The sequence below is a fragment of the Rattus norvegicus genome, chromosome 1 (genome assembly GCF_036323735.1).
Source record: "Rattus norvegicus strain BN/NHsdMcwi chromosome 1, GRCr8, whole genome shotgun sequence".
NCBI classification, from domain to species: Eukaryota; Metazoa; Chordata; class Mammalia; order Rodentia; family Muridae; genus Rattus; species Rattus norvegicus.
Genome location: NC_086019.1, coordinates 268566423 through 268580000, shown reverse-complemented (window position 1 = coordinate 268580000; position 13578 = coordinate 268566423). Strand labels below are relative to the sequence as shown.

Below are 13578 nucleotides of genomic sequence, written 5' to 3'. Positions count from 1 at the left end.
GTACCTAGAATCCCAGTGCAGAGGAGACAAAGACATACCGATCCCTGGAGTGTGCTGGCCAGCTTGCCTAGTCAAACCGGTGAGTTCCAGGCCAAGGAAGAAACTCTGCTTCAAAAACAAGGGGACTAGGGGTTGGGGATTTAGCTCAGTGGTAGAGCGCTTGCCTAGGAAGCGCAAGGCCCTGGGTTCGGTCCCCAGCTCTGAAAAAAAAAAAACAAGGGGACTAGCACCTGGGGAAGAATACCAGAAATTGACTAGCACCTGGGGAAGAATACCAGAAATTGATCTCTGGCCTCTACATGTACGCATGCACACACACTGACATGTGAACATACCTGTGCATGCACACACATGAGCACTAGAAACAAAATGCCAAGAGGGACCTGTGATGTATCTCGGTGGCAGCAAGGATAGAAAAAGCAAAGAGAATTGGAAGCAAAGGCAGACTGGATGTGTATAGTGCCTCTGTCTGTAAAGAGGTTTAGTTCCTCCCTTGAGGGGTCCTTGAGATCCTACGATGACCCTGTCCTAGGGGTTTGGGGAGGATCCGGCACTAAGTGATCCTGCTTCCTCAAAACAACCCAGCATCCCAGTGTTCTCTACTCTGAGTGCTCAGTGGCACCAGCCTGGGCCTGCGGACTGTTCAGAAACGGGCCCTCCCTTCAGCAGGGCAGCGACTCACTCTCCTTACCACGGAGGCTCCGCATTCACCAGTTCCAATAACCCGATTAGTCATTTTTCATTCCTGAGATGTCTGCCCATGGGTGGGTGCGTGTGTGCATGTGTGAGGGTGTCTGTGCCTTTTGAGGAGGGGAAAATCCATATTCTCCCTCTTCTGCCCGAATTAATCAAATAAATCTTCTGTAAGGAGCTGCTAAATGAATCACAGATGGCTCTGCCCTTTTACAGGTTACAGAACGCACCCGTTACAGTCCTTTTAATTTATCAGAGGGGAAAAAAGATGCCCTCCTGTGCCCCTTCCCTCTCACAGTAATAATCAGAACCAGCCTATTTTCCGAGGGTCCGAGACTCATTTTCAAAAAATGTGTATCTATAGATGTAACAGTGGGAAGACTATTTTGCCAAGTTCCAGCCTCCAGCACGACAAAGGTGCCCTGGCTGGGGAGAGCGTTTATAAAACCACATTTAATAAAAGAGAGTGTTATATTAAGTGTGTTTGCTAGTGTATTTCAGCATATGGTTTCCATATCAGGCAGAAAGATGGCAAACACATGCCTTTTTACCTTCTTTCGAAGCTTTCCGAGAGGCGACCCTTCTGATGGGCGGTGGAATAATGGGAAGTTGGAGTGTTTTGGACTTGGGGGGGTGGGGGTTGTTTGTTTGTTTTGTTTTTGTTTTGGATGTGAGCTCTTTTGTTTGGCTGCACAATGAAAAAGCACAGGGGCGGGGGTGGGGTTGGGGGGACACCTTCAGCAACTGTGTGGAAACTCTCATTCTACTTATGTAATTAGCCAAGGGAGTTGCAAAAAGCCAAGGCTTTATGCAGAGGTCTTTACATCCTTCTGGAAGCACAAGGAGCTGGCTAACCTGTCACTGGGAATCCACCCCAGCTCCATGGAGCTCCTGAATTTTAAACGTAAACTTGCTGATAACAATGCAAGCTCTGAGGATGGCTTCTTAGCTTTGTGTCCTCAAAGGTTTCTGCAGATCAACCATCCCTCTAGCTGTTTGACTGTTCAGAGACCTGGTTTGGCCCTGGAAGTTTTCTGCACATTGTGTGCACACGTGTGGGGGCACTTGGCCTGTGTATATATGAGTGCAGGTCAGAGCTCAAAATCAAGTCTCTTCCCCTGGCACTCTATTTTTTGAGACAGGGTCTCTCACTGACACTAGAATTCATTGTTTGGACTAAACTGGCTGGCCAAATAAGCCCCCCAGAATCTGCCTATCTGTTCATCCCCCAACACCAGGATTATAGACACCCACCACTGTGCTTCAATTTTTTTTAATGTGAGTTCGGGGATTTGAACTCACGTCCTTGTGTCTATAAAGCCAGAGAGCTTTCACCTACCGTGATATCTCCAGTATTGGGGATCTTATTAGCTAGGATCCTACAGTCAGAGGCATTTGGATATGACCCCGTAAGCATGGGATTCCTGGAAAGGCAGCTAGGAGCAGCCTCTCTAACCTACCACCATTAAATAATCTAACCAGTTCTCCATTCTAGGGTGATCGGAGAAGCCAGGAGGCAATATCGTATAGGAAAACGAATGGGGTCTCCGTATGCAGGCTGATCCCCCCTCCCCTACTGACCTGAGCAGATCTGCCTGCGCCAGCTATAAATCTACTGGTACCATTTCTTTTTCGTCACTTTCCTAATCCTGTGCCCTTGGTTTCATGTGCTGTAATTATTAACATCTGCTTTCTGAGCCCAGCACGCATGGAGTTTGCAAAGGCAGTTCTGGGACCAGAACAATAGTGACAGCTGTTTCATTTAGCCTAGGGCCAGCACTTCCTGTTCAGACTACATCTGCCCTTCTGTGTCCAATTTCGGTTTTCAGGGTTTTGTGTTTTGTTTTCTATTTTTTTCCCTTCATCTGACCTTACTATATGTTTAAGAGGAATTTCTAGCTTAGCACTGTTGCTAGGATTTCTAGCACATATGCTTATTCTGTTAGCAACAGGCAGAGACAGACAGAGAGTTGAGAAGACCCAGACTGTCCCCAGCAGCTAAGAGGGTAGAAGGAGGGGACAGGGTAAAGAATTGACTAGGACCATAGTAGCTACCCTGGAAAGGTTCCTAAGCCCTCAAAGTGACCTCTCTGGAAATTAGGTACAGGAAAGATGGACCTAGTCGATCTGCCCTCCAGCAGAGGCTCATCTCCTTGGCTTCTTTGGTGAGAGAATCACCAGACCATTCCTTCAAGGAAGACGTTCAGGGTGGCCTCTCACATGCAGAGGCTCCTTCTCTTTGGGCAGCAAGCAAGCTGCTCAAATAAGGCAAGAGGCAGAGAGATCCAGCTTCCCTTTTCCCTTGGAGCCAACAGCTTCGTGCCTGAAACCCCCCGGTTCACTCAGGGAAGTCCGTAGGATAGGTAAGACCGTATGACATGGTCAGAATAAAGGAATGTGGCCTTTCATGATATTCACACAGCTACATGTGAATGTGGAAGACAAAGAAAATGGGAACCACACCCTCTACTGCCCTTCCACCCACCCAGCTCTTCCTGGTCTAATTCCAGATGGCTCATACCCAAAGTCTTCTGCCCGGCTGGCACATAGATGTCAAGTTGCTAGCCAGAGACCCCCATCGCAAATGCCAGGTTAGATGTCCACAGGCCTTGCTGGATATTAATCACTATGGCAGGGCGAAAGCCTAACCTTCCCATGGATAATCTTGTATGAAGCTACAAGTGATCCGTGGATGCCCAAGTCCGAGAGTGAGAGTCTCGGGGTTCAGAGACATGGTGACTCGATGTCTGTGCATTTTATTGGATCCAGGGAGGGCAAAGGCCCTGGAGTTCAGCACCCCTTCTTTTAGTTTCCTTAACAGGTGACAACAGTGGGCCCCAGAGAGAAGCAACTACTAGTCTACAGCTTCAGCTTGGCCATACAAGACAGAGCCAGGTAGAGGGTATTCACCCAGCATGCCTCTCTCGTAAGTATGGTGCCTCTTTACACCATAGCTCTCCTCTACTCCCTTTTTAAGATATGTCTTTTAACTTAAGTATATGGTGTGTGTAGAAATGTCCACCTGAGACCAGGTGCCTGCTGAGGACCAAGGACTCAGCTTTCCCTGGAGCTGGGATTTCAGATGGCTGTGAGACTCCTAACATGGGTGCTGGGAACCAAGGTCAGGTCCTTTGCAAGAGCAGTATGTGATCTCAAAGCAGAAGCATCTCTCCAGTTCCTCTTCTAGGACCTTCTAAGTGGCTCTGGACCCCATTCTCATGTACATAGAGTGAGGCAGCCCAGGGAGACCCTGAAGTTCAGTTCTTATGTCTGAAGCCCACTTTGTTATGGTGGCTCCTGGCTACTAGTGGACAGCTGTCTCCTACTAGCTCCTAAGACAAGAACTTGATTGAACCGGATATAAGGACCTGTGTCTTTTCATTTGACTTGAACTGGAAGTAGCCAAGATACCTGATTCAGGCTGTCGGACACTTCATAGGCTTCTCCCTAAGCACTGGAATCCAAAGTGCAAATTATAGGCTCTCAGTGAGGCCAGCCAGGGCTCCTCCATCTTCTGCCTAAGAGCCTGCTCTGTGATGGGCATGCCAGGCATCCCTGCGGGGGATGGGGTGGGGGTGGCTCCTTGCTTCCTCACTGTGATGGGCATGCCCAGCCACGCCCACCTATGAGTTCCTGCCCCCACCCCCACCAGCTTCCTCACCCAGACTCCCCTAACACACTCCTTTCTCTTTCTCACTCACTCCTTTTCTTCTTAAAGTTAATTGCAACTTTTTTCTCAGCGCCCTGATCTGGATAAGCCACATCTCATTAGAAAAAGATTTAGCCAGAGCCAAAGCAGGCTGGAGAAGGAATCCCTAATCAACAGAGAAAAGATTTGGGTGTAATTGCTCTCTCCCGCCATTCTCGCCCCCCCCTCCCTCTTCCAATCTTTTTCTGCTCATTAATCTGAAAAGAAAGTCCCGCTAATGTCTGTGTTCAAGTATCTGCTGCAGCAGCAAGCAAATCCAGGAGCTTGGGGACAGGGGTTTTGAAGGGTGTCACACAGAGAGTTGTGGTCATGGTTGGGGTTCATGAATGAGATGGTTTGCGGAGGGGGGCTTGGGGGAATGTTGAAGGGTTTGGCTTGAGAAAGTATGCATGAATGTTTGTGAAATGCTGTGGTCGTTGGGGTGTTAGGAGTGGTTGTTGGTATGGGAGTATGAAGTGCTGATAATTGGGTATCTAAAAAGAAGCTCTTCACATTGTGTGTGTGTGTGTGTGTGTGTGTGTGTGTGTGTGTGTGTAGCTCTTTGGTTAGTGCTATGGATATAATGAAGTGTTCTGACTATTAGTTGTGTATATGAAGGCTTTGCACTATTGGGCAGTGAGTGAGTGTGTGTGTGTGTGTGTGTGTGTGTGTGTGTGTGTGTGAGAGAGAGAGAGAGAGACAGAGAGACAGAGAGACAGAGAGACAGAGAGAGAGAGAGACAGAGAGAGAGAGACTTCCTTCATTCAGCATTGTGTATCACCTAACTCATGGCCCCTCTTTTGTTTCCCCCAATGCCTGAGTAAATTCTGACAGGTGCTTAGATGTTGACACAGGGGAACTGAACTAAGGAGCAACCCATTTCGCAGGTAGGAGCCCTGATCTTCCACCACCCAGCAATCGACTAGCACCTGATTTTTATGTTCTCCCTTTAAATTTTGGATTTCCCCCAAATAACAAACTACCACCGGTTGAAAGAGAGTTGGATAATTGGATTATTGTTTGTTTTTAATTGAAAAGGTAATGTGTGCTTAAAACGAAGGGGGAAAGGCAGAAACACTCTCCTGGTAAGAAGTGACTACAGAGGCAATACAGGAATTGCCTTCCTCAGCACCGGAAACCAGACTCCTTCCCTGGATCTCCTTCCTGGTGCCTCTTACCTGCCACCTTGTTGAGGAGGGTGTTGCCTGCTGGTGCCTATCATAGATTACCCTGAACTTGACTTTTCACATAGTCACGCCCCTCAAATGTTGTTCTTCCTAAGCACAGGTCTGCATCTGTGTTCTGCTCTTATTTAACACATAACATTTTAACACACTAATTAAGAGAAATAACAAAGTACCCATTTTCTGGGCAGGGAGGGTGTTGGGGAACCAGTTCTATCCAGTGAAGCATTCCCTGGTATCCTAGCATGATACTGAGCCTTTGGTCAATGCTCAGAAAAACAAACAAACTAACAAAACAAAACAAACAAAAAAAACAGAGAATCTTGTTCCCATTCATAGATGAGGATTCTGAGGCAAAGATAGATCTGGGCAGACCCACGTGGCTCACAACAGAGCTAGAACACAAACCTCGGCAGTCTGACAGCAGAACTCTGAACAAAGGAAGGGCCTTCAAGAAACTACAGATGAGGAAAAAATGGCGGATGAGTCTCTGGTGCTCCCAAGCACACTACCGTGTTCAAAAGCCCCAAAGCTGTGCCAGAACACCTACACAGGAGACATATCTCCCATGGTCTCATCTCAGACTTAAAAGATCCTTCCTCCTTGATGACATTTTGCTCCAGCTCTGTGGGCCTGACCTTGGCCCCCTCCAGAGTCCCAGGGATGACTGCTCCAAGACAACCCAAACACCCCCCCCCCATCTTGTTCCACCCAGGTAGGTGAAGCCAGGTTTGAGCCTCTATATGTTTATAAAACATGGCCCATTCATGATTACAGGCTGTCTCCATAACTATCAAGCGATAGCAATGGCCACAGAGGGCAGCTCTGCTCCAGTCATGCAGAGTGGTCTGGAGCTCACTGAGGCAAGCTTCCAAGTCAAAGGGCAAAACCAACATCTAGTGTCTCAAGGTGGCCAGGATCCTGGCTCTGGGGTCCTCTAGGACCAATCCCACTTCATAGAGGACCAATCCCACTTCAGGGAGAGCAGGTTCCAGCAACTGTCCCATCTCAGCTCATCGTGCTGGTTAAAACCATCACACCTTCAGTGGACAGAGGACAGGGGGGATATCTCCAGAGAATGTTAAGCCCCAGGAAGATTTTCAACGTTTGTTGGTGACCTGCTGAGAGTAAGGAAAAGCAAGAACAAGACTGAGCACCTGGATAGTTGACACTAGCCACAAGAGGCCATGGAGTGTTTGAGCTAGAGGCCAACAGTGGCCTGTAAGGGCCGATGGCACCAGATTCGGAAGACACGGTGAGAAATGAAGGCATAAGTGGCCTGGCTATTCACTAGACCCAGCAGGAGAGTCTGAAGATGCAACATGAGGTGACTTACAAAAACCAAGAATGGTCACACTCAGTGCTTTGATCACCTGTTCTCAGTTGCTTGTCTATTCATGTATTTATCTAGAGACAGGGCCTTGCTCTGTAACCTTAGCTCATCCTTATGTGAACAGTGTTGTCTGAGCACATAGTGACTCCTCTCAGTAGATACCGCCTATCACATGACTGAGAGTGAACCGCAGGGACGGTCGGGTCTTTTGGTGAGGGGTAACCTCTCTCATGTCACCTTTAAACAGTGATTCTCAATCTACCTAATGCTTCAACCTTTAATACAGATCCTCATGTTATGGTGCCCCCCCCCATTGTAAAATTATCTTTCTACCTTCATGAATCACAGTGTAAATATTTTGGGAAATAGAGGTTTACCAAAGAGGTCTTGACCTACAGGTTGAGAACTATTGCTTTCAGAGTCATTCAATCTGAAAATTCAGAGGAAAATGCCACTGATAAGCCTTGCGGGAGTCGATCATCACATCATCCAAGTGGTAATAGTCTGGCCAACTGATTGGCCAGTTCTGGGTCAACAGACTCAGATGCTCTAGCAAGGCATACCTTGAAGCCCCACCCCAACCTCCAAACAGACACACTCGAATGCTGAATTTGACTTAAGGTGGCTTCACCTTGAACTTGGCTTTTGAAGGTTTTGTTACTGCTGCAACTCAATTCCCTGATTGAAGGGGTAACAGAAACACCCAGAAAGAAGGCTTACTGACGTGGGGTGGGTGTTGGCCTGGTTCTTGTAATGTCATCTGCTGGAATCTGACTAGAATAAGACTAGAGACTTTATACTTCGAGATGCGCTAGGGACTAAGTTCTTTCCCCAGATAGTAGCCAGCAGGCTACACTTTCTGTCCTTTGGAGGAGTGACACAGATCCTCTCCGCTGGCCTTCTCCACCCTCTTCTCCCACTGTGGGAGACTGCCTGACCTTGTTTCTATTCAACCTTTTCTCAAATTTTTACACCTGAATTTTGGTAAACAACCTCCTGTGCCATGGATAGGGGCCTTATCGGCTCCCCAGAGACCTCCTACACCAAACCCTTTTGTTAGGGGGAAAAGCCTGCCTTAGAAGAAAGTGGAGCGGGAGTTCACTCCTCCCAGCGTTGTTATCTAGCCATTGAGAGACTCTTGAGTTCAAAGCGCCGCCGCTCCGCAGTCTCTGGCGTTCCTCGGCTGCCCTCTTCTGGGAAGCCCTAGTATGACGTGATCTCCTGGCTAATTCACAAGGGAAGAGGCCCGTATTCACTCAAGAAATATTTATTGAAAAGAAATTGCGCATGCGTCATAGTTCTGGACTCTTGGGATTCATCGCTGAACAAAACAGACAGAATCCTGTTCTCTTGCGTCGTGGTTATGCAAAATGAGCAGCGGGTGAAAAAAAAATCAGACGTAATACATGACAGGGGAGCTGGAAATAGCGAGCGGGTGAAAAAGCAAAGCAAGTTGCAATGCGCTTTTCCGAGTCAGCTTCGTGAAGAAGGTGGCTTTCAACCAAAGACTTGAAGAAAACAAGAGGCTTTGCTTTGGAACTAAGCATATAAGTGACAGGGAGATGGCCAGTCGGCCAAATGCTTGCTGTGCTTCTAGTTAGGGTTGTGGTTGCTGTGATGAAACACCATGACAAAAAGCAAGCTGGGGAGGAAAGGGCTTGTTTGGCTTAGAAATCCTAAATCAGCTCACTTAGGGAAGCCAAGTCAGGAACTCAAACTGCACAGGAACCTGGAGGCAGGAGCTGATGCAGAGGTCATGGAGGAGTGCTGCTTGATGGCTTGCTCCCCATGGCTTGCTCAGCCTGCTTTTTTATAGAACCCAGGACCACCAGCCCAGGGATAGTGCTACCTTCAATGGTATGGGCCCTCTCCGACCAATCATTAATTAAGAAACTGCCCCACAGACTTGCCTACAGCCTGATCTATGGGGGCATTCTCTCATTTGAGATGCTTTTCTCTTAAGTGACTCTAGCCGGTGTCAAGTTGACAAAATTAGCCAGCTCACTGTGTAAGCATGGGGACCTTGGTTTGATTCCATAGAACAGAGAACTTACATTTTTTAAAAAAAGAAAGAAAAAGCCAGGCAGGGTGGTGCATGCTTACAATTCCAGGGCAGGGGAGGGAGAGACAGGCTATCTGGGGTTTGATAGCCACGCAGTCTAGCTGAATCAGTGGAGACACTGACTCAAAGAAACAGTTTCTGAAAAATAACACCCACGGTTAACCTCTGGCCAGAGCATTCATACCCACATGTGGGTGTCTCTCCAGGGCACTCTGTGATTCTGAGTGTGGAGGTTAGGCAGCTAACTAAGGTCCTGTCTCCGGACTCATGTATGCAAAGGAGCTTTCAGTTCACTAGTCTATTGCACAACGAGGGAACTGCCACAGACAGACCGGTTTTCTTTAAGGTCCTGTGCAATGGTTTGATTTGGGGGGAGGGGCAGAGTCCCATAATGTAACCTATGCTGGTCCTGAAATCTTGGCAGTCCCTCTAGGCCTTGGGTTACAAGTGGCAGGAACCACCATACCTTTTGCTTTTGCTGTGCTTGTTAAGAATAGGTGTCTGCTGCTGACACTAGTCCAACATGCTACTACTGGTATAAGAAGTATAGGGAAGACCATGGAAGTTTCTAAATCTGGGAGCAAGCACTGAGAAAATGACCTAGGGGTCCTTGGGCCAAAGACACATGAGAATAAAACCATTGCTAAGAAGTCAACCACTCTTTAAAAAAAAAAAAGTGGATTTTCTTGTCCCTGGGAGATGGCTCAATCGAAAAGTGTTTGCTGTGCAAGCGTGAGTACCTGAGTTCAGATCCCAGAATCCATGCAAACAGGCTTGCATGGTTGTGCACATCTGTCACTCCAGCATAAAAGGGTGGTGACTGGCTGGCAAGTTCAGCCAATTAGTGAGCTCCTGGTTCCATTGGAGACCTTATCTCAAAAACTAAGTGGAAGAAAGGAGACAAATATGATCAAATTACATTGTATGAAATTCTCAAAGAATTAATAAACACTATAAAAAATAAGGTAGGAAGGAATCAAAAAATATTGTTATCCACAATACCACATGACCATCTGTAATGAGACTCATTCACAAACGTTTGTGCACGTGTACACTACACATATAATTTTAAGTAATTTTTCTGCTGTTATATTAAATATTTAAGGACTGACTTGGGGCTTCAGAATGAACTTTGAAATTTTGCTGGCAGCTTTTCATATCCTCAGAAAGGTGAGAAAGGTTATATCTGTGTTCAGAGAACCCCACCTTGTTCTCCATCACTCGAAGCGACCTTGGTGTTGATGGTTAAGAGGGACCCTTTTCTCCAAACTGAGACTTGACTGGAGAGTTGTCATTATGTAATACAATTGTTACAATGCCTGGAAGGAGCCAGGAACTTGGAGACTAAAGAGTTACACTGTATCTAGAGGGAAGCCAAAGGCAGATGTGGAGGTTTCTAAAGCAGTACTAGAAGAATCTACCCATTTCTTTTACAAAGTTAAAGTTATGGACATAAAGTCACTGCTTATTTTTGTTTTATGATTTATTTATTATGTATACAGCATTCTGCCTGAATGTATGTCTGCTAGCCAGAAGCGGGAACCAGATCTCATTACAGATGGTTGTGAGCCACCCCATGTGGATGCTGGGAATTGAACTCAGGACCTCTGGAAGAACAGCCAGTGTTCTTAATCTCTGAGCCTTCTCTCCAGACCCCTGCTTACTATCTTTTTATGTACAAGATCAGTCCATACTGACAGCTTTTTGCTTTGTTTCTGATACTATTCCTGTGTATTTTCATGGTTTTATCTTTAGATTTATTTTTATTTTTATTCACGCTTTTTGTGGTTAAGTCACTGTGAGGGTATGCCATGTGTGCATGAGTGTGCAATGAGTCCTGAAGAGGACGATGGGTCCCCCAGAATTGGAGTTATGGGTGGTTAGCTATCTGGCATGTGCTAGGACTTGAACACTAGTCCTCTGGAAGAGCAGTAAGCACTATTATTCCCTGAGGCATTTGTCCAACCCCCTGTGTTTTCCTCTCTTAGCTTGTGTCAGTCTTGCTAGATATGTATCTTTTAGTTTTGGTAGATATGTATCTTTTTATCTTCCTTTTTTCTTTTTGTCTTTCTGTTAAGTTACTTTTCCTTTTCAGTTTTATTGTTTTCTACTCCTGTTGTAGTTTCTTTTATTCTGCTTTCCTTTGGAGTGACTCTGTATGCTGTTTTCTGGTTTCCTATGGTGAGAACACTAATTAGTGGCTTGAAATGTTCCTCTTTTCTAATATCAGCCTTTCTAATATCATGCTACGATCACCCCCTTTGGCACAGCTAATCCTGTGTTCTGTGCAGTTTCCTCTTCTTTTGAAATTCCTTCTTCAGCCCCATGAATGATTCAGCGATGTGCTCTATGATGTCCAAGTGTCTGCAAGTTTCTTTGTTATTTCTGGCTGCTGAATTTTACAAACTTGGGCATTGTATACCCATGAGAACAGCATGTGATCCATGTATTCAACTGTCACATCACAATGCAGAGCTCAACACATGCGTTCAATAAATAAAAACGAATGAATAGATTAGCGTGTTTACTTCAAACTCAATGAAGGGGGACTGCAGGCTAAAGGGGCTGAGGAAGATGGCAGGAAGTTGGAGTCATTGTCCCCAGGGAAGGAGATACAGGTGCCTCTTGTTTTCATCTTGCTAGTGCCCAAATTCTCTACTGTAAGGAGACACTGAACTCACAATCAGGTCTCTGAATGCTTTCACTCTTTCCTGGCAGATTGTATCAGAATCTGAATTATTGAAAGAGCCAACAAGGAGGCCACAAAATGACCCCCAAGGAGATCCTAGAGCTAAACTACCCCATCCTCTTGCTCAAAGACCCTAACTAACCTCTCAAATTATCATCATGTGCAGTAGTTGCTGTGGCAGCCTTATCTCAAGTGAGAACCCTGTCAGAAGTAGCAGGCTACCACCCTGCCTAGGGGAAGGATAGATAAGGAAATGGCCTAAACCAGGAACCACCCTGCCTAGGGTGAGGACAGAGAGGGAAGTGACTTGGAAAAAAAGACAATGCCAGCAAATACCACAAATTCCACAAGATGGGCAGGACAGAGCCAAATGTAGGAGACAACCTTCCCATTTGAGTTGACCAATAATTTTAAATGTTGCTCAGGGTAACCAATCACAAGTCATCCAACTCAGGCAACCACTGAATTCCCCGCCAAAAGTTTATAAAAAAGTGTGTGTTTTGTGAGCTCGGGGTCTCCTCTTATCTGCATGCTGTGGGACCCCAATGTATGTTGGAACAATAAACCTCTTGCAGATTGCAGCGATTATTGCCTCTGTGGCCTTATTGAGTGGGGGTCTCCTGACAAACTCTTACACTCAGAGGTCCTGTCTCTAGTAGAGCCATTTTAAGTTTATCCCTGAGTAGCTTACAAATAAATGAGGCTCATACCATGGTTATTTTATTTTGTCTCTGACAACTACTGGGGGTAACCCTAATCTACTCTTCTAACTGCTGGCCTGGCCTCTCCCCAGTGGTGTACCACAGATACTTGCTTTTTCTCCCAGCCATGTACTCATGGTCTCTCTCCCCTCGTAGCAGCTTTCTTCTCTCATTCTTCCTCCTTCTCCTCCTGGCCTCTTCTCACTCCTCTCTCTTCACCCCCAACCAGATCATTTCAAAACCCACCTACCTCTAATCCCACCTACCTCTAATCTCCCCCAGTAATTGTCTGTAGTCCATTTTACTTAGCCAATAGTTTTAAATCAAGGAACAAGGTTTGCACAACAAAAGCTTGTAAGCCTGAGACTTCACTCATAGGCCTAGACCTTTGGATACAGAATTTAGCATTACAATACATGGCAACTGGCCAAACTTTAACACAAGTGCACCTCAATCTACCAGGCCCATCTCACCCTTCTGTTCTCACTGTACAAGGCCTGAGAGTTAGGACATTGACAGGATAGACCCAGGATATCTTTTTAGGCTTTGACATTGTGGAGTTGCTGGGAGGCAATCAATCCTTCAGAAAGGCCTGGACCATTCTCGAAGTCAGGGGCAGGTCGACTGTACAGAGTGGGGATGGTTAACTAGCTGATTCTTAACATTCCAGTCCTTTGTTTTCCCCCTCTTTTGCCTTATGTTCTCCTCTGTTCGCCCATCCTGTCCCTCAACCTCCCCAGAAGCCAGACTAAGGCTGGATGCCTGGCCTCTGGAACTAAGCAAAACCAAACCCTTCCCATCACTATCAGTCTCAGGTATTCATTATAGCAACAGAAAATGGATCAAAACAGCTGGGTAGTGTGAACAAGTGAATGCATTCATTGTGTAAAGTCACTGGGATCTGGTGGTTCAGATCTGGAATTATAACATTACCTCACTGGTACATGTACATACATACATACATACATACATACATACATATATTCATGTTATGTAATGGAGGGGCATAGAGCACGGAGAACTCTCACAAAAACAATCTCTGTCCCCAAAATCTTATCACCTGAGCTAGATGAAATTCCTAAGAACTGTACAGTAATAATCACAATACAAGATAATTGGATCAGTCAGCTTATCATGAGTGTAGCAAAAAAAAAAAAAATGAATAGAATTAGCTTATAATGAGAAAAGGTTTCTTCCAGCTCACACAGTTGTAGTTTCTAGTCTATGT

The 13578-nt window shown here is 46.1% G+C and overlaps 2 long non-coding RNA genes and 1 other non-coding gene across 3 annotated transcripts in view; 2 read left to right on the top strand and 1 right to left on the bottom strand.

Annotated features, from left to right (window-relative positions):
* LOC120100068 (uncharacterized) overlaps positions 1–13578 on the bottom strand; it is a 54676-nt gene that overhangs the window by 20953 nt on the left and 20145 nt on the right. The window lies entirely within an intron of this gene.
* Positions 1–13578, top strand: part of Emx2os (Emx2 opposite strand/antisense RNA) — a 57171-nt gene that overhangs the window by 32889 nt on the left and 10704 nt on the right. The gene's annotated exons all lie outside the window — the stretch shown is intronic.
* Positions 1435–12230, top strand: LOC134485266 (uncharacterized). The gene is made up of 2 exons (XR_010063327.1): positions 1435–5268; positions 5905–12230. It is a non-coding gene; the product is annotated as an uncharacterized LOC134485266 (long non-coding RNA).